This window comes from Cajanus cajan, chromosome 3 (assembly GCF_000230855.2).
Source record: "Cajanus cajan strain Asha chromosome 3, NIPB_CcT2T_4, whole genome shotgun sequence".
Taxonomy (NCBI): domain Eukaryota; kingdom Viridiplantae; phylum Streptophyta; class Magnoliopsida; order Fabales; family Fabaceae; genus Cajanus; species Cajanus cajan.
Genome location: NC_138519.1, coordinates 48,873,678 through 48,899,950, shown reverse-complemented (window position 1 = coordinate 48,899,950; position 26,273 = coordinate 48,873,678).

The following is a 26,273-nucleotide window of genomic DNA, read 5'->3' as shown; positions in this document are numbered from 1 at the left end:
TACTATTTCCACGCACGACTAACCTTGCACAGGCTTCAGAAGAGGACTTAATTTTGATATGGGCTCTAATCACTGGCCGGGAATTTAGCTGGGCTCATCTGATTAGGAGTCGAATGAAGAAGGCCTTGCGGGTTAATGCTTCTCTTCCATACCCACATTTTGTAACTACTATTTTGGAACATTTTAAAGTTCCTTTGGAAGATGAAACCTGGGTTCCAGTTAAGAGGGTCTTTGAGATTGGAGCAAATGCAATTGCTTCCTTTGGGTACAAGAAAACACTAGACAACACCTGGGTCAGGAAGCGGGATTTTCAAGCAGTAGACACTGACGATCGAACTCCGTCACCACCTCCTCAAGATCCTTCATCAGCACTTCTCTCGGATGTTCTCAATGAAATTAGAGATCTCCGGTTCTATGTTGGTGAACGTTTTGATTCTCTTGACACTCGCATGACTCGTCTTGAGGAGGAAGTAAAATCTCTTAGACGCCCTTCCGAGTAGCTAGTTGACTCTGATTCTGTTATTTGCTATTTTAGTTTATCTTATGTTTTGGACTATTTTTTAGTCAATTTCTGGATCTTTGATTAGTATGTTTTAGATTAATTCTGCTCGCTTGACTCTGACTATTTTGCTCATAGGACATATTTTACTTTTGTTTCTGAATGGTGTTTGTTTATCTTATTCAATTTTTTTATATATTGTCTCATTCCTTTTGATGTTGCCAAAGGGGGAGAGAAAAAGAAAGAAGGGTCCTGATCAAATATTAGATATTTTGAATTGAACAATTTAATCTGATCATTACAACTGTTTATTTACAGTCAAATTTTTACAATATAAAAATTAACATCAAACAATGATTTATTAAGGGGGAGACTAAGGGGGAGTGATCGATATACACTGTTTTATGTTTCTTTCCATCTACAGTATGTTGTCATCATAAAAAAGGCGGAGAATGTGGAAGAACGTATCTAAAGGATTTTGATGATGCCAAAGAAGTTAAAGAAAACAAGAGGTCAAGTTAAAGCAAGGTGACCAAGAAACAAAAATCTCAAAATATTTTAGATAAGTCTTGTCAACCTAGCTTAATATGTAAAAAGAAATCTTTAGAAATATTGCATAAAGTTCTTGGCCATTTAAAATAAAGAATTTCAAAGAAAACCCAAATATGATTTATATTAATAAGGTTTTGAAAATAAAGGTTTTCAATATTTTAAGTTTTAATAAGACAATTATTGTTTTTAAGAGACTGGTAATCGATTACCATTACATGTAATCGATTACCAAAGGATGAATCTCATATGTTCAAAGTCACTCTTTAAAACGTGCTCTAGTAATCGATTACCCGTTCCATGTAATCGATTACCAGAAGATGAAAATTTCAAAATTTGAATTTAAACTTTACAACGTTCCAATCATTTTGAAACTAAACCGTTGTAATCGATTACCATGTGTTGTAATCGATTACCAGAGCATTTGTGAAACTCTTTGAAATAGTAGAATTTCAAATTCTCCAAAAAATGTAACAATTTGAAATTCCTCATATTTTTTTCCCCTTATTTCACTTATATATTTTATCTTATATCTTCATATTTTTAATTATTGAATATTCAAAAATACTTTAAAAATTATTAAATATTATCTAAATTAATTTTTAAAATTATTAAATATTTAAAAATTGGTTAACATTTTTTTTATAAAATTTTATTTAAAAATCTCAACATATAAATATCTTTTTAAAAGCAATTTTATCATGATAGAATCATATTATCATATCCAAATTAACAATTTAAAATTTAAAAAAAATTGAAATGACTTATCCAAACAAAATATTTTAACAATGATAGAAATTGAAATCAAAGTAATTCAAATATCAAGAATTTCAAATTCCTTGAATTTGTAAAATTACTCATCCAAACACACCATAAGGGAATGCAATTGTAAGAGACAATTATATGAGTAAGATGTTTATTGTATGGATTAGAGTACTCTGTGGGTTCTTAAGAGAACCTGAGATAAACAAATAAACTATGTAAGTTTATATTTTGCTTTTTGATTGTTCTGTTGTATTCCTTGTTGCGTGAGATGTATCAATATCTATTTAATTCCACAAATACATGAGTTTTGATTTGAATTAAACATGTTTGGTATTTCAATTATGAAAAAGATTATGTTATTCAATTTTTGTTATTTGTGTTATGGTATGTGGGGTAGAGGGTGTCACACAAATGATATATATTTATTATTAATAAATACATAAAATATATATATATATATATATATATATATATATATATATATTATATTTTTATAATATTATTCATAAATTAATATCAATAATATTATTAGTATATTTATACATAAACTAATAATTTGATAAATATAACTTATTATATATTAATATACTTTTACAAAAATATAAATATACATATCTTATATATCTACTATATTTATATTTTTATAAAAGTATATTAATATATACTAAGTTATATTTATCAAATTATCAATTTATCCATAAATATACTAAAAATATTATTGATATAATTTATTAGCAATATTAAATTATTAATAATATATAAATTTTATTTATTTAGTGTACTGACCGTATTTCGCACCCGGGCTCCGAGCCCGGATTAGCGATACAAAGCCACCCCGGGCACACGCTGAGCGACGTCAGCCTGGTATTTGGGGCTCGGTATTTGGGCAGATCATTCCCGAACCCGGGGATCTCGTCCCAGATCAGAACTGCCCTCCAATTATATCATATCACATCTCATCATATCGTATCATATCATATCATATGATATCTTATCATATCATATCATATGATATCTTATCATATCATGTCTTATCTCAGGCCCAAGGCCCAAGACAACCCTAATTCACACAAAGGTATGTGCATTATTTATACGAGACTCATACTCCCACAAACACTAACTTGAGCATCGGAGTCTCTTTTGCAGGTACCACCCCCATCTTGGAGCACTAGCGTACTAGTGAAGGAGGTTCGCCGATCTTACCCGGCGGATCAGCTCTACAGCAGATTTCCGGTAAGAACATTTGGCGCCCACCGTGGGGCCGATCAAGACCAGCTCTTATCGGCAATTCTTATGGTTTTCACTAGAAGCCATAACAGACGCGCAACAGACGACCTAGATCGCTCAACTAACATGGATAGGGATGCAGCAACATTGAGGAGGCTGATCGACCAGGTCGAACAGATGCGGAAACAACACGCCGCCGACCTACAAAGCATGCGTGCCAAGCACGAAACTGATCTAGCAGTAACGCGCACCGCTAATGAAGCCGACCTAGCGGCACTATGCGCCGAGAACGAGTGCATTCACACCCAACTCCTTCGGCGTCCCTCAGATCAACCCCGCCCCGCAGAGTAAGCTGAATAAGGACGAAGGGCACTCGGTTTCACAACCGCCAACAGCGGCTAGGGCACCGACTCCCAAGCCTCCCACACATCAGTCTCACGCGCCGACGAACAGGTCGACGCACGACGTCAGCAACGCCCCTGCCCACAGCACGGGGAATCAGACAACCTTCCGCCGCCATCCTTTCGTGGACGGTATCATGGAGACACCTCTCCCCTTTGGGCGGAAGCCTTTCCACCTCGACCGCTACGATGGCACAACCGACTCGGACGAGCATATCAATCTATACACCACCCAGGTAAACCTCTATACTAATGAGGATGCTATACTGTGCATGGTTTTTCCAACCTCGCTCAAGGGGGCTGCACTCAACTGGTATACCCAGCTACCCGCCGAGTCAATTGACAGCTTCGGCACCCTGGTCAGACGGTTCACAGCGTAGTATGCGACAAGTCAGCCTCATCACATAACGTCAGCTGCTCTGGCCACCCTCAGACAGAGCGATGACGAACCACTACGGACGTTCATGCAATGCTTTGTCAGCATCTCGGTGAAAATTTGAAATTTGAATCCCGAGGTCGCCCTACACGACATGCTCATGGCACTCAAGCCCGGACCGTTTGTCGACAGCCTATGTCGCGAAGCTCCTCGCGACATGGACGAGCTAGCGCCCGTGCTGCTGGATACATCCAAATGGGAGAACACTCCGCCTTCGGTGACCAGGATCGCGGAAAACCACAAGGAAAGCAAGACCAAGGTCAGGCCACAAACATTTAAACATTTAAAATTCTGAGGTCGAGTACGAACCTTAAACATTCCTATCCGAGGTCGAGAACAAACCTTGTTCCTATCCGAGGTCGAGAACGAACCTTGTTAAAATTCTGAGGTCGAGTACGAACCTTAAACATTCTTACCCGAGGTCGAGAACGAACCTCGTTAAAATTCTGAGGTCGAGTACGAACCTTAAACATTCTTACCTGAGGTCGAGAACGAACCTCGTTAAAATTCTGAGGTCGAGTACGAACCTTAAACATTCCTACCCGAGGTCGAAAACGAACCTCGTTAAAATTCTGAGGTCGAGTACGAACCTTAAACATTCCTAGCCGAGGTCGAGAACGAACCTCGTTAAAATTCTTAGGTCGAGTACGAACCTTAAACATTCCTACCCGAGGTCGAAAACGAACCTCGTTAAAATTCTGAGGTCGAGTACGAGCCTTAAACACTCTTACCCGAGGTCGAGAATGAACCTCGTTAAAATTCTAAGGTCGAGTACGAACCTTAAACACTCTTACCCGAGGAACGAACCTCATTAAAATTTTGAGGTCAACCTTAAACATTCTTAGCTGAGGTCGAAAATGAACCTCGTGAAGGCTTACCTAACTCTATTCTAAGGTCGAATACGAACCTTAATACGCCTATTCCGAAGAATTTAAACCTTATGAAAGTCCACTAAACTCTATTTAAGTTGCATACGAACCTTAATATTAATATCTGAGGTCGAGGTTGAACCCCGGTACTGTCCTTAAAGGTCGAATATGAATCTTAATCAAATCATTCACGTAAACCCGAGGTCGAGCACGAACCCCGGTACTCTTACTCAAAGGTCGAATACGAACCTTAATCAAATCATTCACATAAACCCCGAGGTCGGGTATGAACTCCGGTACTCTCGTTAAAGGTCAAATACGAATCTTAATTAAATCATTCACGTAAACCCCGAGGTCGAGCACGAACCCCGGTACTGTCCTTAAAGGTCGAATACGAATCTTAATCAAATCATTCACGTAAACCCGAGGTCGAGCACGAACCCCGGTACTCTTACTCAAAGGTTGAATTCGAACCTTAACCAAATCATTCACATAAACCCCGAGGTCGAGCACGAACCCCGGTACTCTTACTCAAAGGTCGAATTCGAACCATCATAACCTCAATATTTTCACTTAAAGGTTGAATCCGAACCTCCATCGTTTATCCCAATTTGAGGTCGAGCATGAACCTCGAACACATAAATCCGAGTTCGAATACGAACCTCAATATTCTCACCTAAGGTCAAGTCTGAACCTTCGTCCATCTCAATTTGAGGTCGGGTACGAACCTCAACATTCTCACTTAAAGGTCGAATTTGAACCTTCATTAGCCAGTTTATCACAAATTCGAGGTCGAATGCGAACTTCGACATCCCCACAAGATCGACTTTGAACCTTAATCAAACCGCTTTGCTCATCACTTCGCCAAACCGTCTAACCCATAATCCGAGGTCAAGTCCGAACCTCGTTGAAATTGTAAGGTCGAGCACGAACCTTAAATACTCTTATCCGAGGTCGAGTCTGAACCTCGTTGAAATTATAAGGTCGAGCACGAACCTTAAATATTCTTACCCAAGGTCGGGAACGAACCTCGTTAAAATTCCAAGGTCGAGTTCGAACCTTATTATGCCAAGGTCGAGTCCGAACCTTGAGACTATATTTTCTTAACCAAGGTCAAACACGAACCGTGTTACGCCAAGGTCGAGTCTGAACCTTGAGACTATACTTTCTTAATCAAGGTCGAGTTCGAACCTTGATATGCCAAGGTCAAGTCAGAACCTTGAGACTATATTTTCTTAACCAAGGTTCAAGTTCGAACCTTAGTTCAAACGTTCCATTCGAATTTGAGGTCGGATACGAACCTCAATACTTTCACCTAAGGTCGAATTTGAACCTTAGTTCAATCGTTTCACTCGGTTTGAGGTCGAATACGAACCTCGATACTCTCACCCGAGGTCGAATTCGATCCTTAGTTCAATCATTTCACTCAAAGTTGAGGTCGAATACGAACCTCGATACTCTCACCTAAGGTCGAATTCGAACCTTAGTTCAATCGTTTCACTCGAAGTTGAGGTTGGATACGAACCTCAATACTCTCATCCGAGGTCGAATCCGAACCTCGTTTAAAGTTCTGCCATCTTTAGTTTGAGGTCGAATATGAACCTGAATACTCTCATCCGAGGTCGAGTTTGAACCTCGTTAAAATTCATCTAACATTAGTTTGAGGGTCGAATACGAACCTCAATACTCTAATCCGAGGTCGAATCCGAACCTCGTTAAAGTTCAGACAAAGATCAAACAGAGAAACCAGACATCAAATAGAAAAAGCCACAGGCCACACCACTCACATCAGTAGCTGGAGCGACCTGCTCAGCAACTTGGGGCTCCACCTCAGTATCTCACCCGAGGTCGAATCCAAACCTCGTTAAAAGTTCATCCAACTTCAGTTTGAGGTCGAATACGAACCTCGAAACTCTCACCCAAGGTCGAATTCGAACCTTAGTTCAATCGTTCCACTCAAAGTTGAGGTCGAATACGAACCTCGATACTCTCACCTAAGGTCGAATTCGAACCATAGTTCAATCGTTTCACTCGAAGTTGAGGTCGGATACGAACCTCAATACTCTCATCCGAGGTCGAATCCGAACCTCGTTAAAAGTTCATCCAACTTCAGTTTGAGGTCGAATACGAACCTCGATACTCTCACCCAAGGTCGAATTCGAACCTTAGTTCAATCGTTTCACTCAAAGTTGAGGTCGAATACGAACCTCAATACTCTCACCTAAGGTCGAATTCGAACCTTAGTTCAATCGTTTCACTCAAAGTTGAGGTCGGATACGAACCTCAATACTCTCATCCGAGGTCGAATTCGAACCTCGTTTAAAGTTCAGCCATCTTTAGTTTGAGGTCGAATACGAACCTCAATACTCTCATCCGAGGTCGAGTCCGAACCTCGTTAAAAGTTCATCCAACTTTGGTTTGAGGTCGAATACGAACCTCAATACTCTCATCCGAGGTCGAGTCTGAACCTCGAGATCACATTTTATCAACCAAGGTCGAGTTCGAACCTTGATATGCCAAGGTCGAGTCCAAACCTTGAGATCACATTTTCTTAACCAAGGTCGAGTTTGAACCTTGTTATGCCGAGGTCGAGTCTGAACCTCGAGATCACATTTTATCAACCAAGGTCGAGTTCGAACCTTGATATGCCAAGGTCGAGTCCAAACCTTGAGATCACATTTTCTTAACCAAGGTCGAGTTCGAACCTTGTTATGCCGAGGTCGAGTTCGAACCTCGAGATCACATTTTATCAACCAAGGTCGAGTTCGAACCTTGATATGCCAAGGTCGAGTCCAAACCTTGAGATCACATTTTCTTAACCAAGGTCGAGTTCGAACCTTGTTATGCCGAGGTCGAGTCCGAACCTCGAGATCACATTTTATCAACCAAGGTCGAGTTCGAACCTTGATATGCCAAGGTCGAGTTCGAACCTTGAGATCACATTTTATTAACCAAGGTTGAGTTCGAACCTTGATATGCCAAGGTCGAGCTCGACCCTTAAAAATCACATCTTCTTAACAAGATCGAATTAGAAAATTCAAACATCAAATTTGGGAGCTCCTCAGAAGCCCCTTTGCTCTTACATCACTCGGTGCTGGGGGGCAAGTGTACTGGCCAGCAGAGTTGCCAACTTGTCCCTCACCAATCTATTGACTCGGTCAAAGGTTTACTAGCCTGACCAAGCAGCAAACTCATTATTGTCGAGTTCCTCAGCTCGGCCATGAAACATGGATATCGAAATACCACATCGGCCCAAAGATGCCATGTCATCAAACGGATAAAAATACAATTTTGTCACCGCACCACAATCACAAGGTAAAACCCTAACAATGCCAATGTGCCGGTAGACAGTAAAAACCCTAATATTAAATCATTTTACTCAAAATTTGAGGTCGAGTACGAACCTCGTTAAAATTTCGAGGTCGAGTACGAACCTCGACAGGCTCACTTGAGGATCGAGTTCAAACCTTAACGCGTTTATTTGAGGTTCGAATACGAACCTTAAACATTCTCATCCGAGGTCGAGAACGAACCTTGTGAAGGATTACCTAACCCTATCTCAAGGTCGAATACGAGCCCGAACCTCGTCCAAGTTTGAGGTCAAACACGAACCTCAACATCCTTATTTAAAGTCGAGTACAAACCTTAAGTTCGTTTAGCAGAATTCAAACCCGAACCTCGTTAAAGGTCGAGGTCAAATACGGACCTCAACATCCTTATTTAAGGTCGAGTCCGAACCTTAATAAAATCGTTTCAACCAAATCTAAGGTCGAGTACGAACCAAATCCGAGGTCGAATACGAACCTCGACACTCTTGTTAAGGTCAAGTCTGAACCTCATCATCCGAGGTCGAATACGAACCTCGATGCCCTCGCCTAAGGTCGAGTTCGAACCTTAATTAAATCATTTTTACTCAAAATTTGAGGTCGAGTACGAACCCTAACACACCCATTTAAGGTCGAATACGAACCTTAACACATTCATTTGAGGTCGAATACGAACCTTAACATGTCTATTTAAGGTCGAGTACGAACCTCGACATGTTTATTCGAGGGCGAGTACGAACCTTAGTATGCTAATCTGAGGTCGAGTTCGAACCTCAGCATGATTAAGGTTGAGTCCAAACCTTCACAAAAATTATCTAACAGAAAAATCCAAGGATGAATTCGAACCTCGATATGACAAAAGCTGAGTCCGAACATTCGCAAAGTTACTTAATGAAAAATTCGAGGTCAAATTCGAATCTCGGTATGATTGAGGTCGAATCCGAACTATAGTACGATTAAGGACAAACACGAACCTTAACACGATTATTCGTGGTCGACTACGAACCTTAACAAGTTTATTCGAGGTCGAATACGAACCTTAACGTATTTGTTTAAGGTTGAATATGAACCTTAAACACGCGAACTTGAGGTCGAGCCCGAACCTCGAAATGATCGAGGTCAAATCTGAACCTCGGCACTACTACTTAAGATCAAGCTTAAACCTTCACGAAAATCTAAGGTCAGGTTCGAACCTCGGCTTATTACGGTCAAGTTTGAACCTTCACAAAAATTACTTAGATCTAAGATCGAATTTGAATCCTGGTTCGATTGAAATCGAGTTCGAACCTTCACGAGAAACTACTTAAAATTAAGGTCGAATTTAGATCTCAGCGTGAGCTTTCACCAAAAATGAGAGTGTACAACAGACATCAAACGTGTGTCTCAAAATGTGTGCAAAGCAAAAACTAAACGCAAACACATAAAGGCAGAAGAAAAATATGCATATACAAATAAAGTTCCTAGAGTTCAACGCTTGAATTCAAAACAGAAAATCAAAGCAAAGGGAAAATTAAACTAGGTCATAACAAAATTGGCCTACGTAGAGGCATTCTCGCTGGAGCTATCCTCCACGTCGTCCTCCTTGACGAGCTCGGTCTGAACTCCTTGACCTACGACCTTTAGAGCTCGGGGGGCTAGTGTACTGACCGTACTTCGCACCCGGGCTCCGAGCCCGGATTAGCGATACAAAGCCACCCCGGGCACACGCTAAGCGACGTCAGCCCGGTATTTGGGGCTCGGTATTTGGGCAGATCATTCCCGAACCCGGGGATCTCGTCCCAGATCAGAACCGCCCTCCAATTATATCATATCATATCTCATCATATCGTATCATATCATATCATATGATATCTTATCATATCATATCATATGATATCTTATCATATCATGTCTTATCGCAGGCCCAAGGCCCAAGACAACCCTAATTCACACAAAGGTATGTGCATTATTTATACGAGACTCATACTCCCACAAACACTAACTTTAGCATCGGAGTTTCTTTTGCAGGTACCACCCCTATCTTGGAGCACCAGCGTACCAGTGAAGGAGGCTCACCGATCTTACCCGGCGGATCAGCTCTACAGCAGATTTCCGGTAAGAACATTTAGTAATAATAAATATATATCATTTGTTACATTAATAAAAATTATAGTATATGTTAACTTAAATAACTTATTTGTAACGGAATTTTGAGAGGGAACAATCCGTCACTAAATTTTTTCATTTTAGTGACGAAATTTGTGACGGATTTTTTAGAGACGAAGTCCATTCCGTCACAAAGTCCGTCACAAACATTTTTTTTATTTAGCGATGAAATTTGTGACGGATTTTTAGAGACGAAAATTTTTCCGTCACAAAATATGTCACAAATTTTTTTTTTTTAATTCAGTGACGAAATTTGTGACGGATTTTTAGAGACAGAATATATTCCGTCACAAAATCCGTCACAAAATTCAATAAATTCTAGTCCGTCACAAAACTTAAAATTCCCTCACAAAATGCGTCACTATTAGCAATGCTATTTTTTCCGTCACAAAATTTGTCACAAATATTAATTTTTCTAGTAGTGCACCTGCCAATCGACAGAGTTCATTGGCCACGCTCAGATTTTCGAAAAGAGGTCGTTTTCTATTTCTTTATCGCCTTATTTTTCCAAACTTTCTTTTAGTGGTTCACATAGCTATCCTTTGAATTTTGCTCTGAAATTCGGTGTGCTGTCTTTTCATGATTTTAGGGTGTTGCTCACAAAACTTAATCCAATTTTGAGTTACAAATTTTTTCATCACTTTGGTCTGTGAAAACTTTGAACTGCCATAAGTTTTGATCCAGCCGTTAGAATTGGCATTATTATATATGCTTTTGGGGTAGAAAAATCAGATCTATCACTTGCCAATCGACAGAGTCCATTGGCCACGCTGGGATTTTCAAAAAGAGGCCATTGTCTATTTCTTTATCGCCTTATTTTTCTAAACTTTCTTTTAGTGGTTCGTATAGCTAACCTTTGAAATTTGCTCTGAAATTCGATGTGCTGTCTTTTCATGATTTTAGGGTGTTGCTTACAAAATTTAAGCTAATTCTTAGTTACAAATTTTTTCATCACTATGGTTTGTGAAAACTTTGAACTGCCACAACTTTTGATCCAACCGTAAGAATTGGCATTATTATGTATGCTTTTGGGGTAGAGAAATCAGATGTATCACCAGCCAATCGACAGAGTTCATTGGGCACGCTCGGATTTTCAAAAAGAGGCCATTTTCTATTTCTTTATCGCCTTATTTTTCTAAACTTTCTTTTAGTGGTTCATATATCTATCCTTTGAATTTTGCTATGAAATTCGATGTGCTGTCTTCTCATGATTTTAGTGTTTTTCTCACAAAATTTAAGCCAGTTCTGAGTTACAAATTTTTTCATCACTTTGGTCTGTGAAAACTTTGAACTGCTATAAGGTTTGATCCAGCTGTTAGAATTGGCATTATTATATATGTTTTTGGGGTAGAAAAAGGAGATCTATCACCTGCCAATCGATAGAGACCATTGGCCACGCTCGGATATTCAAAAATAGGCCATTTTCTATTTCTTTATCGCCTTATTTTTTTAAACTTTATTTTAGTGGTTCATTTAGCTATCCTTTGAATTTTGCTATGAAATTTGGTGTGCTGTCTATTCATGATTTTAGGGTGTTGCTCACAAAATTTAAGCCAATTCTGAGTTACAAATTTTTTCATCACTTTGGTCTTTGAAAAATTTGAACTCCCATAACTTTTGATCCAATTGTCACAATTGGCGTTATTATATATTCTTTTAGGGAAGAAAAATCAGATCTATCACCTGCCAATCGACATAGTATATTGGCCACGCTAGGATTTTCAAACAGAGGTCATTTTCTATTTCTTTAACGCCTTATTTTTCTATGCTTTCTTTTAGTGCTTCACATTGCTATCCTTTGAATTTTGCTCTAAAATTCGGTGTGCTGTCTTTGCATGATTTTAGGGTGTTGCTCACAGAATTTAAGCCAATTCTGAGTTACAAATTTGTTCATCACTTTGGTCTGTGAAAACTTTAAACTGCTATAACTTTTGATCCAGCCGTAAGAATTGGCATTATTTTGTATGCTTTTGGGGTAGAGAAATCAGATCTATCACCTGCCAATCGACAGAGACCGTTGCCCACACTCAGATTTTAAAAAAGAGGCCGTTTTCTATTTCTTTATGGCCTTATTTTTCTAAACTTTCTTTTAGTGGTTGATATAGCTATCCTTTGAATTTTTCTCTAAAATTTAATGTGCTACCTTTTCATGATTTTAGGGTGTTGCTCACAAAATTTAAGCCAATTCTGAGTTAGAAATTTTTTCATCACTTTGGTCTGTGCAAACTTTGAACTCCCATAAGTTTTGGTCCAACTGTCAAAATTGGCATTATTATATATGCTTTTGGGGTAGAAACATGAGATTTATCTCCCGCCAATCGACAGAGTCCATTGGCGACGCTCGGATTCTCAAAAAGAGGTCGTTTTCTATTTCTTTATCGCCTTATTTTTCTAAACTTTCTTTTAGTGGTTGATATAGCTATCCTTTGAATTTTGCTCTGAAATTCGGTGTGCTGTCTTTTCATTATTTTAGGGTGTTGCTCACAAAATTTAAGCCAATTCTAAGTTACAAATTTTTTCATGACTTTGGCCTGTGAAAAATTTGAACTGTCATAAGTTTTGAACCAGCCGTTAGAATTGGCATTATTATATATGTTTTTAGGGTAGAAAAAGAAGACCTATCACCTGCCAATCGACAGAGCCCTTTGGCCACGCTCGGATTTTCAAAAAGATGCCGTTTTGAATTTCTTTATCGCCTTATTTTTCTAAATTTTCTTTGAGTGGTTCATATAGCTATCCTTTGAATTTTGCTCTGAAATTCGGTGTGTTGTCTTTTCATTATTTTAGGGTGTTGCTCACCACAAAATTTAAGCCAATTCTGAGTTATGTAGACCCCTAAAATTGTCCGGGTCGGAAATAAGACTCGAAGACTCTCAAAGACCGAAGGAAAGTCAGCCAGAAAGACTCCTGGAAGACCCTAGGATGATTATCTGTAGGTTTAGAGGTCTTAGAGTAGCTTAAAATAAGGATGTGGGAGAATTGAAGCTCAATACGGCCTCCTGGAAGTTCAGTACGGCCGTACTGAACAATTTGAACTACAATACGGCCGTACTGAACCCAATACGGCCATACTGAAGTTTTTGAACTTCAGTACGGCCGTACTGAAACCAATACGGCTGTACTGAAGTTTTTGAAACTTCAGTACGGCCGTACTGAATTCAATACGGCCGTACTGTAGTTCAAATCTTCAGTACGGGCCGTATTGATGTCAAAGGCCGTACTGCGCCTCACTCCTATATGTAGGACGTCATTTGGACGTCATTCTACACTTTTTACAGACTTCTGGACCCTCTTGCTGAGTATTCTGGGGTTTTTGAGCAGTGTTCTGCCCTAGAATTCTCTCCGAGAGCCGATCCGACGAAGTTCTTGAGTTCTGAGCATTTAGCTTGAGAATTCGAACTAGTCGAAGGGAAATCTTTTTGATTTCCATAGTAAAGATTAATTTTTAGGGAAGGAGCGAGCGAGCGTGTAGTGGGAGGGAGCGCCAAAAAGCCTCCTAACATTTGAATATATAAAAGCACGCTTCAAAGGTTTCTTCTTCAAAATCCTTCCTTTTACTGCTTTCTGATTGTTGCATCGCATGTTTAATTTATTCATCATGTAGATATCTTATTCATTAGCCGTTTATAATAAATAGGGGTAATTTAGTAATTTTACACTGTTATTTATGAAATAATCCGTCATAGGGAACCCGAAAGGGGCGTTGTGGGGTGCTAACACCTTCCCCGCACGTAACCGACTCCCTTACCCGACTCTGGTTGTAATGGCCAAAGTTGATTTATGAAATCAATTGCCTTATATCTTTTTCCAATGTTTTGAGTAAAACATTGGTGGCGACTCCAAGAACCCTTCTTTTGCGAAAACCACTAATCCATGGAGGGTCCCGCTTGGGATTAACATGGATTGGTGAATCATTTAATAAAATTGTTAGTTCGATGAGGTCTCAGTTTGAGAATAAGTCGTTCTAACAATCCACCATTTTTCAAACCTTTAAAAAGAGTCCGACCATCGTCGCGAATGCCAAGGTCCGTTTCGGCGGGTGGCGACAGATGGCGACTCCACTGAGGAAGCCTCGAGAGTCAGTCCCATTTAGTGATGGATTGTTTTTTAAAATAATAGTTTAAAATTACTTCATTACCCCTCGCTTGTATGATAACATGCTTTATCTATTTGGCTTTAATAACTGTTGTATGTTTAAATTTTGCAATTGTTTGAAATAAAAACTGCACACAAACCTTTGCACACAACAGTTCCCTCTATACCCGGGGGCATGAGTGGAAAGCCATAGGGAGTGGATGTTAGTACGGCCGGTTGTCGAATGGGTCTATAGGTGCCCGTAGACCGTTGTCGGAAAGCATCACTCAAGGTGATAACCATGAACTCAAGTCCGACAGTGCGTTGGAACTTTCCATCGACTTACGACGAGAGGAATTGGGTCCCTATAATGGGGGCACCTTGGGGGCCTCAGACCAGTGAGAACAGTTAGAACCTCCTTGAATATGCACTTTTCTGCAGGATACCCCTACCTCGTGATTCGCTCGTGACTGTTCGTGGATGAGTGAATTGTGTGTGCATTGTTTATGTGACATTGTTTGAGCATACATTGCATTCTTTAAACATACAACATTCCTTTTTAAAATAAGAATAAATAGGAATAAGAATCTTCCATTACATGGTGTTAACATCTACCTTCATCACATTCATATAGGTAGTTTCCCTTTTCACCCAAAAAAAATAAAAATACAAAAAAAAACAAAATACCCAAAAAAGAAAAAGGGTTATTTATCCAAACCAAGCAATATCATGTATCATCTTAGGGACATCCCGAAAACATGATAATGCTTAGTTGAATAAACACAATGCATGCATATTCAACGTCATCATCTCATATCATGCATTCTTATCAAAGATCATGGAGGGATCTAGGTTTGCATTTCATACATCCCTCCTAGTAATTCATTAATAAACAGTAATAAAAAGAAAGGATTAAGCGATGCGTATGTTCAGAATGGATCGCACGCCATTTGTTATTAAATGTAAGCCAACAACCGCACCAAGTGAGCGCACATCAACTCCGTTGTTGGTAATCAAGACGAATAAAGGGGAAGGTCCGACACCGTTAAGGATCACTGCTCCAAGACCTTTTCCCTACAAATCAAATAAGGCTGTGCCATGGATATACGACATCCATTCTTCTGCCGACAGCGATATCTCCAACATCGCTGGACTTGGGGGCATGACTAGGAGTGGCAGGATCTACACTCCCGAAGATCTTCACGATAAAGCTCCCAAGAATAAAGGAAAAGAAAAGGAGAAAACCGAGGAAAATAAAGAATCCGAGGAGGAGACTGATGAGCTGTTAAAATTTATCCGACAGAGCGAGTACTCCATCGTGGATCAACTTCATAGAACGCCAGCAAAGATTACTCTGTTGTCATTGATCCTATGCTCCGAACCGCATCGGCAAGCTCTGTTGAAAGTCTTGAACGAGGCATACGTGTCGCACACTATCTCCCAAGACAAGTTTGAGGGGATTGTTAGTCACATCACGGCTAATGATCACCTCACTTTCACCGATGAAGAAATCCCCGCTGAGGGACCGAACCACAACAAGCCCTTGCACATCTCTGTAAAGTGCAAGGAATATCACATCGCTAAAGTCTTGGTGGATAACGGATCTTCCTTGAATGTGATGCCAAAAAGAACGTTCGATCAAATGGCAATCAAGGGAATCCAAATGCGCCCGAGCAATATGATCGTTCGAGCTTTCGACGGTTCTAAAAGAGAAGTGGTGGGAGAAGTCAATCTCCCCAATCCAAATTGGACCCACCATCTTCAACGTCGAATTTCAAGTGATGGACATTACTCCCGCATACAGCTGTCTCCTTGGCCGACCTTGGATTCATGATGCGAAAGCTGTTCCTTCTACGCTCCACCAGAAAGTCAAATTCACAGTGGGTGACAAGCTGGTGACTGTACAAGCTGAAGATGACATACTCATCAGTAAGCCATCCACCATACCTTACGTGGATGCAGCAGAGGAAGCTTTAGAAACCGCCTTCCAAGCATTGGAGATTGCCAATGTTGAAACGTTTCCCCGAGAAATGAAGAAGGTAGCCTACATGCTCACCAAGAACGGATACTTGCCGGGACAAGGACTTGGCAAGGATTCCCAAGGAATTCCCGAGCTACCCACTATCAAGGATAATCCGGGGAAACAAGGGTTAGGATACAACCCTAATAAAGATCAAAGGACGAAGAGGAACCAAGATCCTTCTCGACGTTCTTTAAGCCAGATCTTTAGGAAGGCCGGTTCACAAGCGTCAAGGCCGGTCGTCTTCATCAAGTGCTCTTCTCCTTCCGATAGGGATGTATAGACCTAAGACTATTAGAGATTACTCTTCGGGGACAGCCCGACCCCCGAGCCTCGATAGGGCACATGTTTCCACTATAATTATAATAAAATCATTCTTCATTAATTCTTACTGCTTCTTTTCTTGCTTGCAATAAATCTCTAGACCACATTATTTTAACCCTGTTTGAGTAAACATGAATGAGGTTAAAATCATCTTAATAATAATAAACCCGCATCATTTTTATGTGGAAGTGTCTGTGAAAACTTGGAGCACCTTCCCTTGGCCTCGACAAGTGTCATCATGGATAAAAAGAAATCCTTTAAAATAAAAGAAGCTCGGCAGGAAACCCAAAAAGGGGGCTGCGCAAAAATAAGAGCAAAAGACCCGCTAGGAATCCCACGAAAGGGTGACCTAGGCAAAAGTTAGGGTTGCAAAAATGAACAAAAACAAAAGTCCGCTAAAACGCCACAAAAGGGTGTTTTAGGCAAAAACAAGGACTATCAAAATGCAAAAGAAATCCATGATGGTACCATGAGCCGAATTCAAAAAGGTTCAAGGGAAGCTATCTAAGTTGTCAAAATCACAACGTCAATAACAAGATTTTCTTAACTTCATAAGTGTTTAATCAAACAAGCCTAAACACATAAGCCTACCTTGGCCAACCATTCTTACAAAAACCATTTTCAAAAAAATAATCCCCTCTAAAACACAAACTTCTGAACAAAAAATATCTTTCCTTTCTTTTCTCTCTTGTCCCAAACGATTTTAGGATAATCTAGTGGAAACATGGAGATATAGTGGTCAATAGGAGGATTGACACGTTTTCTAAAGGAAGGAAAGAATCACTTGGTTGATGACGCCCATAACACGCATCATTCCTCGGTTACAGAAATCGGCAGCGCACAGCCCGTCTAGAGGAATGGCAAGATCCAAACAAAGAAACGCATCGGTTAATTCTTTTGAAAAAATAAATCAAATAGAATTAGGTGCATCATACTGCATACATGCATACAGATGATAGGTGTACTGGAAGATCACTTATTCTCTGTTTATTGAAAAAACAAACAAAAAAACAAAAAAAACAAAAAAACAAAAAAACAAAAAAACAAAAAATATAAACTTCAGAAAAAATAATGCGCCCGTATCATGTTCAGTACACCCGTACTAAAATCAGGGTTATGAACAAATTTTCAACTCAATACGGGCGTACTGAAATGAATACGGCAGCATTGGCCATAACATCCACACCAATACGGGCGTATTAAATTCAATACGGCCCGTATTGGCCCATTCTCATTCATCACAACATCTTCATTCCTCTGCATACTTCATCTGTGAGTGTGTTTGAGATCTCTCCAACAGAAAAAGCCGAAAAATTGACAAAAAAGGCAAAAATACAGAAAAAGCCAAAAATCAACAAAAAAAAGGCAAAATACAGAAAACCCAACAAATTGTACAAAATAACTGAGCCTGGAGAGGCTTACCGAAATAATACTCGTACAGAATAACTGAGCCTGGAGAGGCTTGCCGAAATAATACTCGTACAGAATAACTGAGCCTGGAGAGGCTTGCCGAAATAATACTCGTACAGAATAACTGAGCCTGGAGAGGCTTGCCGAAATAATACTCGTACAGAATAACTGAGCCTGGAGAGGCTTGCCGAAATAATACTCGTACAGAATAACTGAGCCTGGAGAGGCTTGCCGAAATAATACTCGTATAGAATAACTGAGCCTGGAGAGGCTTGCCGAAATAATACTCGTACAGAATAATTGAGCTTGGAGAGGCTTGCCGAAATAATACTCCCTCATCATACAGAATAACTGAGCCTGGAGAGGCTTGCCGAAATAATACTCCCCAATTGTACAGAATAACTGAGCCTGGAGAGGCTTGCCGAAATAATACTCCCTCATCAGAATAACTGAGCCTGGAGAGGCTTGCCGAAATAATACTCCCTCATCAGAATAATTGAGCCTGGAGAGGCTTGCCGAAATAATACTCCCCAGAGATATCTCAGCTTCCACTCACGGGCCAAATTCCCCAGTGAGAGCTATCAAACCAAGATCAGCAAGATTCCCCAAGGAAGGCTTGATCATCCAAACAGAATATCCAAGTCGAAAGGACTCATACTTCCTCAGCGGAGAATAGCTTTCCAACTCAAGCAATGAGTGAAGCTAAGTCTGAAGAGGCTATCTAAATAATACTCTGGGATACATAAGAACTTCAAATCCCCAGTCGCCTACTAAGAGGCATCCCTACAAAAAGCAAAAATCAATAAACCATTCCCCAAGTGGAATTCGGCTTTCAGCCAAATATCAAGCGTCAAGATGATCCGCCTAACAGAAGAGGCTAATCACAATCAATGACAAAATCCCCCAGCGGATAATAGCCTACACAGAGGCAACAAAACCAGAAAAACAAAAAGAGTCGCCCGAATAAGGATAACCGGGATACTCCACCACCGTCAAAAGGACGTCAGCCAACCATAAGGCACCGCTCACATCAGAAAGAGCATCTTTGTGTCTGCACCCCCAAGGAATCAGAAATTCCCTAGTGGGCACCAACTACGCAATGGAAAGTTGGGACACAAGAACCTATGAGTAACTGCACATCCCCTAGACGGATCCCTGCGTTATCTAGCCCTCAGTGGCACAAAAATAAAAAAAAAATCGTCGAAGCAGCATCGTGGACTGTGGAGACAAAATCATCACAAATCCCTGGAGAGGGCAAACTCACGCTACCCCGAGGTTGTCAAGAACACGGAGGTATGCAACTGCCAGTGTCGTCAAGAACACGCTGGTATAGCCTGGAGAGGCGGTACTCGGCTACCCCGAGGTTGTCAAGAACACGGAGGTATGCAACTGCCAGTGTCGTCAAGAACACGCTGGTATAGCCTGGAGAGGCGGTACTCAGCTACCCCGAGGTTGTCAAGAACACGGAGGTATGCAACTGCCAGTGTCGTCAAGAACACGCTGGTATAGCCTGGAGAGGCGGTACTCAGCTACCCCGAGGTTGTCAAGAACACGGAGGTATGCAACTGCCAGTGTCGTCAAGAACACGCTGGTATAGCCTGGAGAGGCGGTACTCGGCTACCCCGAGGTTGTCAAGAACACGGAGGTATGCAACTGTCAGTGTCGTCAAGAACACGCTGGTATAGCCTAGAGAGGCGATACTCAGCTACCCCGAGGTTGTCAAGAACACGGAGGTATGCAGCTTCCGGCTCGGGCGGCGAGCGAAGCAAAGCCTGGAGAGGCGGTACTCACAACTTCCAGCTCGGGCGTCGAGTGAAGTTGAGCCTGGAGAGGCGGTACTCACAGCTTCCAGCTTGGGCGGCAAGCGAAGCTAAGCCTGGAAAGGCGGTACTCACGTTGCCAAAGTGTTCAAAAACACGGAGGTATACAACTTCCAGCTCGGGCGTCGAGTGAAGTTGAGCCTGGAGAGGCGGTACTCACGCTACCGAAGTGACCAAAAGCACGGAGGTATGCAGCTTCCGGCTCGGGCGACGAGCGAAGCAAAGCCTGGAGAGGCGGGTACTCAACCTGGAGAGGCTACTCAGCAATTTTCCACCGGAAGACACTACAAGTCGGAAGGATGGCCTTTTCCCCGGACAATTGGGTCAACTCCTTTACTTGTCAACCGGTACACTAAAAAGCCGCTTGACTAAGTAAAGGGGGGGCAGCTGTAGACCCCTAAAATTGTCCGGGTCAGAAATAAGACTCGAAGACTCTCAAAGACCGAAGGAAAGTCAGCCAGAAGGACTCCTGGAAGACCCTAGGATGATTATCTGTAGGTTTAGAGGTCTTAGAGTAGCTTAAAATAAGGATGTGGGAGAATTGAAGCTCAATACGGCCTCCTGGAAGTTCAGTACGGCCGTACTGAACAATTTGAACTACAATACGGCCGTACTGAACCCAATACGGCCATACTGAAGTTTTTGAACTTCAGTACGGCCGTACTGAAACCAATACGGCCGTACTTAAGTTTTTGAAACTTCAGTACGGCCGTACTGAATTCAATACGGCCGTACTGTAGTTCAAATCTTCAGTACGGGCCGTATTGATGTCAGAGGCCGTACTGCGCCTCACTCCTATATATAGGACGTCATTTGGACGTCATTCTACACTTTTTCCAGACTTCTGGACCCTCTTGCTGAGTATTCTGGGGTTTTTGAGCAGTGTTCTGCCCTAGAATTCTCTCCGAGAGCCGATCCGACGAAGTTCTTGAGTTCTGAGCATTTAGCTTGAGAATTCGAACTAGTCGAAGGGAAATCTTTTTGATTTCCATAGTAAAGATTAATTTTTAGGGAAGGAGCGAGCGAGCGTGTAGTGGGAGGGAGCGCCAAAAAGCCTCCTAACATTTGAATATATAAAAGCACGCTTCAAAGGTTTCTTCTTCAAAATCCTTCCTTTTACTGCTTTCTGATTGTTGCATCGCATGTTTAATTTATTCATCATGTAGATATCTTATTCATTAGCCGTTTATAATAAATAGGGGTAATTTAGTAATTTTACACTGTTATTTATGAAATAATCCGTCATAGGGAACCCGAAAGGGGCGTTGTGGGGTGCTAACACCTTCTCCGCACGTAACCGACTCCCTTACCCGACTCTGGTTGTAATGGCCAAAGTTGATTTATGAAATCAATTGCCTTATATCTTTTTCCAATGTTTTGAGTAAAACATTGGTGGCGACTCCAAGAACCCTTCTTTTGCGAAAACCACTAATCCATGGAGGGTCCCGCTTGGGATTAACATGGATTGGTGAATCATTTAATAAAATTGTTAGTTCGATGAGGTCTCAGTTTGAGAATAAGTCGTTCTAACAATCCACCACTTTTCAAACCTTTAAAAAGAGTCCGACCATCGTCGCGAATGCCAAGGTCCGTTTCGGCGGGTGGTGACAAGTTACATATTTTTTCATCGCTTTGGTTTGTGAAAACTTTGAACTGCCATCAATTTTAATCCAGCCATCAGAATTGGCATTATTATATATGCTTTTGGGGTAGAAAAATGAGATCTATCACCTGCCAACCGACAGAGTCCATTGGCCACGCTCGAATTTTCAAAAAGAGGACATTTTTTATTTCATTATCGCCTTATTTTTCTAAACTTTCTTTTAGTGGTTCATATAGCTATCCTTTTAATTATCTCTGAAATTCGGTGTGCTGTCTTTTCATGATTATAGGGTGTTGCTCACAGAATTTAAGCCAATTCTGAGAAACAAATTTTTTCATCACTTTGTTCTGTGAAAACTTTGAACTGCCATAACTTTTGGTCTAGACGTCAGAATTGGCGTTATTATATATGCCTTTGGGGTACAGAAATTAGATCTATCACCTGCCAATCAACAGAGTCCTTTAGCCACGCTTGGATTTTCAAAAAGAGACCGTTTTCTATTTCTTTAGCGCCTTATTTTTCTAAACTTTCTTTTAGTGGCTTATATAGCTATCCTTTGAATTTTGCTCTGAAATTTGGTGTGTTGCCTTTTCATGATTTTAGGGTGTTGCTCACAGAACTTAAGCCAATTCTGAGTTACAAATTTTTTCATCACTTTGGTCTGTGAAAACTTTGAACTGCCATAAGTTTTGATCCAACCGTCAGAATTGGCATTATTATATATACTTTTGGGGTAGAAAAATAAGATCTATCACCTGCTAATCAACAAAGTCCATTGGCCATGCTTGGATTTTCAAAAAGAGGTCATTTTCTATTTCTTTATCGGCTTATTTTTCTAAACCTTCTTTTAGTGGTTCATATAGCTATCCTATTAATTTTGCTCTGAAATTTGGTGTGCTGTCTTTCCAAGAATTTAGGGTGTTACTCAAAAAATTTAAGCCATTTCTGAGTTACAAATTTTATCATCACTTTGGTCTGTGAAAACTTTGAACTGCCATAAGTTTTGATCCAGCCGTCAGAATTGGCATTACTATATATGCTTTTGGGGTAGAAAAATCAGATCTATCACCTGTCAATCGACAGAGTCCATTGGCCACGCTCGGATTTTCAAAAAGAGGCCATTTTCTATTTCTTTATCCGCTTATTTTTCTAAACTTTCTTTTAGTGGTTCGTATAGGTAACCTTTGAAATTTGCTCTGAAATTCGATGTGCTACCTTTTCATGATTTTAGGGTTTAGGGTTTAGGGTTTAGGGTTTAGGGTTTAGGGTTTAGGGTGATCCAATTCTGAGTTACAAATTTTTCCATCACTTAGGTCTGTGAAAACTTTGAACTGCCATAAGTTTTGATCCAGCAGTCAGAATTGGTAATATTTTATATGCTTTTGGGGTAGAAAAATAAGATCTATCACCTGCCAATCGATAGAGTCCATTGGCCATGCTCGAATTTTCAAATTGCGGCCTTTTCTATTTCTTTATCGCCTTATTTTTCTAAACTTTCATTTATTGGTTCATATAGCTATCCTTTGAATTTTTCTATGAAATTCGGTGTGCTATTTTTTCATGATATTAGTGATGGAAATCTAATCCCCAAGGATCCCTTTGGAAGAAGTAAGACCAAGAAGGGTGAAGGGTGATCCAAGGATGCTCACACTTGAAGACCATTGGGCCTTTAACTAGGTCCATGGTTAGGAAGCTAGAGAAGACTTCTAAAGAGGAGGTGCTTCAAAGACCTTTGCTCATCATGAGCATTGATTATAGTTCCTCTTATTAGTCTCTTAAGTTTCCATTGTACATACTTGTATAGTTGTTTTCTTGTACCTTGTATATAGTAGATACTTGTATAGGTGTATTTTTGCCTTAGTATTTGTGAGGCACTTTATTTCCTTTCTAGTAGCTATTGTATATTGTTTCTAGGATAGGTTACTTGGGCATTTTGACTCCATTTAACCTAAGCTAGAAATACACTCTTTCTTAGTTTTCTAGTAGTAGGAATAGGAGTGGCATTAGCAAACTAGAGAGTGTCTCTAGTAAGCTAGAGAGTGTTCCTAGCAATTTAGCCAAAAGGTGGTCCTAGGCTAAAATTTACATATTGGACTCATTTTACTCCTAATTTTTCATAGATTTGATTTAGCTAGGTTCCATTCACATTGGATTGTCGCCACCGGCCCGAAACGGGCTTTCGGCATTCGCGAAGGATGGTTGGACTCTTTTATTTGTTTAAAAATATGGATTGCTAGAATGACTTATTCTCAAACTGAGACCTTGTCAAACGAGCAATTTTATTAAAAGGCTCACCAATCCATGTTAATCCCAAGCGGGACCCTCCATGGATTAGCGGTTTTCATAAAAAGGAAGGGTTCATGGAGTCGCCACCAATGTTTTACTCAAAACATTGGAAAAAGAAGTTTAAGGCAATCGATTCAAAAATCGACTTCGGCCATGACAACCAGAGTCGGGTAAGGGAGTCGGTTACGCGTGGGGAAGGTGTTAGCACCCCACAGCGCCCCTTTCGGGTTCCCTATGACAGATTATTTCTAAAAATAATAGTGCGAAATTACTAAATTACCCCTATTTATTCTAAACAATTATAACTTAACTATCTACATGATGACAGTTAAATATACACACAGAAAGCAGTAAAAGGAAGGTCTTAAGAAGAAACCTTTGAAGCGTGCTTTTATATTCAAGTAAAACTGGGAAGCTTTTTGGCGTTCCCTCGCTCTACAAGCCCGCTCGCTCCCTCCTAGAAAATTTTAACTATGGAAATCCGGAGGATTTCCCTTCGACTCAGTTCGAGACTCAAGCAAAAAGCTCAGAACTCGAGAACTTTGTCGGATCAACTCTCCGAGTGATTTCTAGGCAGAGCACTGCTCAAAAAAACCCAGAATACTCAAGAAGAGGGTTAAAACTCAGTGTAAAAGTGTTGAATGACGTCCAAATGACGTCTTATTTATAGGGAACAGGCGCAATACGGGCCCTGGAGTCAATACGGTCCGTATTGAAGTTTTGAACTACAATACGGCCGTATTGAGTTCAGTGCGGCTGTATTGAAGTTCAGAAACTTCAATACGGCCGTATTGAGTTCAGTGCGGCTGTATTGAAGTTCAGAAACTTCAATACGGCCGTATTGAGTTCAGTGCGGCTGTATTGAAGTTCAGAAACTTCAATACGGCCGTATTGAGTTCAGTGCGGCTGTATTGAAGTTCAGAAACTTCAATACGGCCGTATTGAGTTCAGTGCGGCCGTATTGTAGTTCAAAATGTTCAATACGGCCGTACTGAACTTTTGGGAGGCCGTATTGGGCTTTATTCCCTCCACTTCCTTATTTTGAGCTATTATAAGACCTCTAGACCTACAGAGAATCCTCCTAGGGCCTTCCATGAGTCCTTCTGGCTGACTTTCCTTCAGTCTTCAAGAGTCTTCAAGCTTTATTTCTGACCCGGACAATTTTAGGGGTCTACAGCTGCCCCCCCTTTACTTAGTCAAACGGCCTTTTGGTGTACCGTTTGATAAGTAAAGGAGTTGACCCAATTGTCCGGGGAATAAGCCATCCTTCCGACTTGTAGTGTCCTCAGGTGGGAAAATTGTTGAGTAGCCTCTCCAGGTTGAGTTTGCCCTCTCCAGGGTGAGTATTAGTCGTCGCCTCTCCAGGCTCATTGCATACCTCGGTGCTCTGGACATCTGGGTAGCTGAGTATTGCCTCTCCGGGCTTGTGCATACCTCAGTGCTCTGGACATCTGGGTAGCTGAGTATTGCCTCTCCAGGCTTGTGCATACCTCGGTGCTCTGGACATCTGGGTAGCTGAGTATTGCCTCTCCAGGCTTGTGCATACCTCGGTGCTCTCGACATCTGGGTAGCTGAGTATTGCCTCTCCAGGCTTGTGCATACCTCGGTGCTCTGGACATCTGGGTAGCTGAGTATTGCCTCTCCAGGCTTGTGCATACCTCGGTGCTCTAGACATCTGGGTAGCTGAGTATTGCCTCTCCAGGCTTTGTGCATACCTCGGTGCTCTGGACATCTGGGTAGCGTGAGTTTGCCCTCTCCAGGGATTTGTGATAGTTTTGTCTCCACAGTCCACGATGCTGCTTCGACGATTGTTTTTGATTTTTGTGCCGCTGAGGGCTGGATAACGCAGGGATCCGTCTAGGGGATGTGCAGTTACTCATAGGTTCTTGTGTCCCAATTTTGCATTGCGTAATTGGTGCCCATTGAGGAATTTTTGTTTCCTTGGGGTGTAGAAACGAAGATGCTATTTCTGAGATGAGCGGTGCCTTATGTTTGGCTGACGTCCTTTTGACGTAAGTGGAGTATCCCGGTTATCCTTATTCGGGTGTCTCTTTTGATTTTCTGATTTTTGTAGCCTCTGTGTAGGCTGTTATCCGCTGGGGGATTCTGTCGTTGATTCTTGATTGGCCTCTTCTGTTAGGCAGATCATCTTGACACTTGATGCTTGGCTGAAAGCCGAATTCCACTTGAGGAATGGTTATTGATTTTTTCGATTTTTCCTCTTTTTGAAGGAGTGCCTTTGAGTAGGCGAATTATCTTGATGTTTGGTGTTCGGCTGAGTGCCGGATTCTGCTTGGGGAATGGTTATTGATGTTTTTTATTTTTCTCCTTTTGTAGGCGTGCCTCTTGAGTAGGCGACTGGGGATTTGGGGATCTTATGTATCCCAGAGTATTATTTAGGAAGCCTCTGCAGGCTTAGCCTCACTCAGCGCTTGAGTCAGAGAGCTATCTTCCACTGAGGAAGTTTCAAGTCCTTTGACTGAATATTTTGCTTTGGATGATCGCGCTTCCATTGGGGA